Source organism: Ranitomeya imitator, chromosome 2 (genome assembly GCF_032444005.1).
Source record: "Ranitomeya imitator isolate aRanImi1 chromosome 2, aRanImi1.pri, whole genome shotgun sequence".
Lineage (NCBI taxonomy): Eukaryota > Metazoa > Chordata > Amphibia > Anura > Dendrobatidae > Ranitomeya > Ranitomeya imitator.
The window spans coordinates 169,625,053-169,631,832 of record NC_091283.1 but is presented as its reverse complement, the minus strand read 5'-3'; positions in this window follow the sequence as shown (position 1 = coordinate 169,631,832).

Genomic DNA, 6,780 nt, shown 5'->3' with positions numbered 1-6,780 from the left:
GCACCTGCAATGTCTGGAGTGGGCTCAGCTTTTGAACCCGCTCCATGGTGTAAAGCATCTATTCGTCATGGAGCGTGAAGGGGTTAAAGCTTCTGGGCTCTGATACCGCATCTGTAACAAGGCGCGACCTGCAATGTCCCATTTATGATCCTGGTGAGCCCTCCAGACACCAATATTTGGGGGTGGGGGACACTGCCATTTTTGCATCCCTATGTGTACACCCCTAAACATTGCAATGGTTTTCTATTCACTCAGTAATATATTTCTTATGTCTTAGGGCTCGTACTCATCTGTGTATTAATCGGAAGAGTGCAATCCAATAAAAAATCAGATTGCCCTCTGACTAATGGAAGTCAATGATTCTGTGTTCATCCGCTATTTTTTTTATCTCAGATCGGACTGAGAAAATATCCCATTTGTGGACTACTTTGGGTTCGGTGGAGTACTTCGGAATCCCGGAACTGGATGTTGTTGTTTTTTTTTTTATAAATTGGTGAAACGAGGCAAGAGTTGGGGATGTTTTTTAAGCTAAAATGTTGGTGTTTTTTTCTTTTAACCCCTTAAGCCCCGAGGGTGGTTTGCACGTTATGGACAGGGCCAATTTTTACAATTCTGACCACTGTCCCTTTATGAGGTTATAACTCTGGAACGCTTCAACGGATCTTGGCGATTCTGACATTGTTTTCTCGTGACATATTGTACTTCATTTTAGTAGTAACATTTATTCGATATAACTTGCGTTTATTTGTGAAAAAAACGGAAATTTGGCGAAAATTTAGAAAGTTTCGCAATTTTCCAACTTTAAATTTTTATGCCCTTAAATCACAGAGATATCTCACGCAAAATACTTAATAAGTAACATTTCCCACATGTCTACTTTACATCAGCACAATTTTGGAACAAAAATTTTTTTTTGTTAGGGAGTTATAAGGGTTAAAAGTTGACCAGCAATTTCTCATTTTTACAACACCATTTTTTTTTAGGGACCACATCTCATTTGATGTCATTTTGAGGGGTCTATATGATAGAAAATACCCAAGTGTGAGACCATTCTAAAAACTGCACCCCTCAAGGTGCTCAAAACCACATTCAAGAAGTTTATTAACCCTTCAGGGGTTTCACAGGAATTTTTGGAATGTTTAAATAAGAATGAATATTTAATTTTTTTTCACACAAAATTTATTTCAGCTCCAATTTGTTTTATTTTACCAAGGGTAACAGGATAAAATGGATGCCAAACATTGTTGTACAATCTGTACTGAGTACGCTGATAGCCCATATGTGGGAGTAAACCACTGTTTGGGCGCATGGCAGAGCTCGGAAGGGAAGGAGCGCCATTTGACTTTTAAATGCAAAATTGACAGGAATTGAGATGGGACACCATGTTGCGTTTGGAGAGCCACTGATGTGCCTAAACATTGAAACCCCCCCACAAGTGACACCATTTTGGAAAGTAGACACCCTAAGGAACTTATCTAGATGTGTGGTGACCACTTTGACCCACCAATTGCTTCACAGAAGTTTATAATGCAGAGCCGTAAAAATAAAAAATCATATTTTTTCACAAAAATGATCTTTTCGCCCCCAATTTTTTATTTTCCCAAGAGTAAGAGAAGAAATTGGACCTCAAAAATTGTTGGCCAATTTGTCCTGAGTACGCTGATACCCCATATATGGGTGTAAACCATTGTTTGGGCGTATGGCAGAGCTCGGAAGGGAAGGAGCGCCATTTGACTTTTCAATGCAAACTTGACTGGAATTGAGATGGGACGCCATGATGCGTTTGGAGAGCCCCTGATGTGCCTAAACATTGGAACCCCTCACAAGTGACACCATTTTGAAAAGTAGACCCCTTAAGGAACTTATCTATATGTGTGGTGAGCACTTTGACCCAACAAGTGCTTCACAGAAGTTTATAATGCAGAGCCGTAAAAATAAAAAATCTTATTTTTTCACAAAAATGATCTTTTCGCCCCCAATTTTTTATTTTCCCAAGGGTAAGAGAAGAAATTAGACCACAAAAGTTGTTGTGCAATTTGTCCTGAGTGCGACGATACCCCATATGTGGGGGTAAACCACTTTTTGGGTGCATAGCAGAGCTCGGAAGGGAAGGAGCGCCATTTGACTTTTCAATGCAAAATTGACTGGAATTAAGTTGGGACGCCATGTTGGTTTGGAGAGCCCCTGATGTGCCTAAACATTAAAACCCCCCACAAGTGACACCATTTTGGAAACTAGACCCCATAAGGAACTTATCTAGATGTGTTTTGAGAGCTTTGAACCCCCAAATGTTTCACTACAGTTTATAACGCAGAGCCGTTAAAATAATTTTTTTTTTTTTTCGCAAAAATTATTTTTTAGCCCCCAGTTTTGTATTTTCACAAGGGTAACATAATAAATTGGACCCCAAAAGTTGTTGTCCAATTTGTCCTGAGTACGCTGATACCCCATATGTGGGGGGGAACCACTGTTTGGGCGCATGGCAGAGCTCGGAAGGGAAGGAGCGCCATTTGGAATGCAGACTTAGATGGATTGGTCTGCAGGAGTCACGTTGCATTTGCAGAGCCCCTGATGTACCCAAACAGTACAAACCCCCCACAAGTGACCCCATATTAGAAACTAGACCTCCCAAGGAACTTATCTAGATGTGTTGTGAGAACTTTGAACCCCTAAGTGTTTCACTACAGTTTATAACGCAGAGCCGTGAAAATAAAAATTATTTTTTTTTTTCACAAAAATGATTTTTTAGCCCCCAGCTTTGTATTTTTACAAGGGTAACAGAATAAATTGGACCCCAAAAGTTGTTGTTCAATTTGTCCTGAGTACGCTGATACCCCGTATGTGGGGGGGAACCACTGTTTGGGCGCATGGCAGAGCTCGGAAGGGAAGGAGCGCCATTTGGAATGCAGACTTAGATGGATTGGTCTGCAGGCGTCACGTTGCATTTGCAGAGCCCCTGATGTACCCAAACAGTAGAAACCACCCACAAGTGACCCCATATTGAAACTAGACCTCCCATGGAACTTATCTAGATGTGTTGTGAAAACTTTGAACCCCCAAGTGTTTCACTACAGTTTACAACACAGAGCCGTGAAAATAAAAAATCCTTTTTTTTCCCACAAAAATGATTTTTAGCCCCCCAAATTTTTATTTTCCCAAGGATAACAAGAGAACTTGGACCCAAAAAGTTGTTGTCCAATTTGTCTCGAGTACGATGATACCCCATATGTTGGGGTAAACCCCTGTTTGGGCGCACGGGAGAGCTCGGAAGTGAAGGAGCACTGTTTTACTTTTTCAATGCAGAATTGGCTGGAATTGAGATCGGACGCCATGTCGCGTTTGGAGAGCCCCTGATGTGTCTAAACAGTGGAAACCCCCAATTATAACTGAAACCCTAATCCAAACGCACCCCTAACCCTAATCCCAACTGTAACCCTAACCACACACCTAACCCTGACACACCCCTAATTCTAATCCCAACCCTAATCCCAACCGTAAATGTAATACAAACCCTAACCCTAGCCCTAACCCTAGCCCTAACCCTAACCCTAATGGGAAAATGGAAATAAATACATTTTTTTAAATTTTATTATTTTTCCCTAAGGCTAGGTTCACATTGCATTAGGGAAATCCGTTTAGCACTAGCGGATTGCGCTAACGCAATGTCTTTTTAGGTGTCGTGTTTAGTGGTCGCGTTAACGTCCCCGCTCTGGAAGATCGGGGATCGGACCTCGGGCGCGCCGCGGACGCTGCAAGCAGCGTCTGAGGCGCGCCACAAAAGAACGGCACCTTGCTAGCGCGAGCCGAAAATGGCACGCTCTAGCGATGCGCTACACCCGAAAATCACATTGCTGTCAATGGTTGTGCTAACGGACCCGTTGCACGGCGTTAATTGTGACATTTTCGCCGTGCAACGCTGTCCGTTAGCGTTAACCCATTAACGCAATGTGAACCTAGCCTAACTAAGGGGGTGATGAAGGGGGGTTTGATTTACTTTTATAGCGAGTTTTTTATATCGGATTTTTATGATTGGCAGCCGTCACACACTAAAAGACGCTTTTTATAGCAAAAAGGTTTTTGCGTCTCCACATTTTGAGACCTATAATTTTTCCATATTTTGGTCCACAGAGTCATGTGAGGTCTTGTTTTTTGCGGGACGAGTTGACGTTTTTATCGGTTACATTTTCGGACATGTGACAGTTTTTGATCGCTTTTTATTCCGATTTTTTGTGAGGCAGAATGACCAAAAACCAGCTATTCATGAATTTCTTTTGGGGGAGGCGTTTATACCGTTCCGCGTTTGGTAAAATTGATGAAGCAGTTTTATTCTTCGGGTCAGTACGATTACAGCGATACCTCATTTATATCATTTTTTTTATGTTTTGGCGCTTTTATACGATAAAAGCTATTTTATAGAAAAAATAATTATTTTGGCATCGCTTTATTCTCAGGACTATAACTTTTTTATTTTTTTGGTTATGATGCTATATGGCGGCTCGTTTTTTGCGGGACAAGATGACGTTTTCAGAGGTACCATGGTTATTTATATCCGTCTTTTTGATCGCGTGTTATTCCACTTTTTGTTCAGCGTTATGATAATAAAGCGTTGTTTTTTGGCTCGTTTTTTTTTTTTTTTTCTTACGGTGTTCACTGAAGGGGTTAACTAGTGGGCCAGTTTTATAGGTCGGGTCGTTACGGACGCGGCGATACTAAATATGTGTACTTTTATTGTTTTTTTTGTTTTTTTTTTATGTAAAGAAATGTATTTATGGGAATAATATTTTTTTTTTTCTGCTTTATTTAGGAATTTTTTTTTTATTTTTTTTTACAAGTGTGGAAAATTTTTTTTTTACTTTTTCACTTTGTCCCAGGGGGGGACATCACAGATCACCGATCTGACAGTGTGCACAGCACTCTGTTAGATCGGTGATCTGACATACAGCCGGGCAGGATTAGAGCTGCAGCTGCAGCCTGATCCTGACCCGGAAGTGCTCCCTGCAGGACCCGGATGCAGCCCGGCGGCCATTTTGGATCCGGGGACTGCAGGGAGAAGACGCTCGGTACACGGTGAGCACATCACCGTGTACCGATCGTCTCAGGGAAGCCCGCAGGGAGCCCCCTCCCTGCGCGATGCTTCCCTGCACCGCCGGCACACCGCGATCGTCTTTGATCGCGGTGTGCCGGGGGTTAATGTGCCGGGAGCGGTCCGTGACCGCTCCTGGCACATAGTGCCGGATGTCAGCTGCGATAGGCAGCTGACACCCGGCCGCGCTCCCCCCGTGAGCGCGGCCGATCGCATATGACGTACTATCCCGTCCATGGGAATTAAGTCCCAGGTCACCTGGACGGGATAGTACGTCATATGGGATTAAGGGGTTAACTAACTAGGTTAGTAATGGGGGTGTTTGATAGACGCCTCTCCATTACTAACACCAGGGCTTGTTGCCAGCTGACATTACAAAACTGACATCAACCCCGACTACCATTACCCCGATTGCCACGTCATCAGGGAAACCAGGAAGAGCCGGGTCAGGAGCCAGGATTAGGGCACCTCATGAGATGCGCCAATTCTGGGGTGGCTCCAGGCTGGTATTTTTAGGCTGGGAAGGGCCCAATAACCAGCCACTTTCTCAACCTGATAATATGAGCCTGCAGCTGTCTGTCTGCTTTACCTTTGCTGGTTATGAAAAATAGGGTGGACCCCATGCTGTTTTTTATTTATTTAGTAGGTTAAATAAGGCTAAACACCCTTTAGTGCGACATGATAGGCACTAAGGGTGCTAGTTTATTATATGTAGGGGGCTTGTGACATTAAATATCTACATGACATCTATTCTGATGGTTCTAGCTCTGGATTTAGGCCGGTTTCACATTCGCATATCTGTGCGTAGCGCTTGATGTGCATAGATCCGCATGTGTCTTGCGTACCTATCTTTAACATGGTGTACGTAGGGACATGCGTACGCGTCGTTCCGCGGTGAGCGGTGGGGTCCAGCGAACGCAGTATGTTGCATTTTTTGAGGCACCAATTATGCGTAGTTATCCGCATGCAGATGATTGCGGATGGAGTGCGTCAAAACAATGCATTACTGTCTATGGAAACGCATGCGTACGCAAGGACATGCATACGCATGCGTTCAATGCGCTTGCGTACTTCGAACTGCGCATGTCCAGGAACTGTTTTGAGACATCCATTGAGACAAGCCCTCCTGGAAATATCGAACGCATGCGCATAAACAACACAAACGCAGGTAAAAACCCATACAAACGCATGCACACACAGCGTTTTTTTGCCTGTCATGCATAAGCTGATGCAGATAAAAAAGCTCCATAAACATGCGTTTTGGGATGTGTTTGAACATGCAGATAACACGCTGCGCTCAGAAACGCTAATGTGAACCTAGCCTTACTGTACTTGGCATTTGGGATGTGTGCATAAAAATGGGGCTGCACATGCATGGTCCTTGTGCTGTACGATTTTTTTCTCGCACCCATTGACTTGCATTCTTGCATCCAATCACAGCATGCTGCATTTTTTTTTCTCAATCCCATTAGAGCGGAGGAAAAACTCGCAGATGAGCACTGACTCATTTCATAACACTGGTCAGAGTGCAATACAATGTTTTTTTCACATTGCACTTCTCTGTATTATACGCCAGTGTGAGCGAGCCCTAACCCAAACCTGGTGTGCACAGAAACTTGTGTCCTGGAGTGGACAGCCTAGCAGTTCACTAAAGAAGCTCAGCAGGAGAGATGAAAGAAACATATGATTTTGGAATA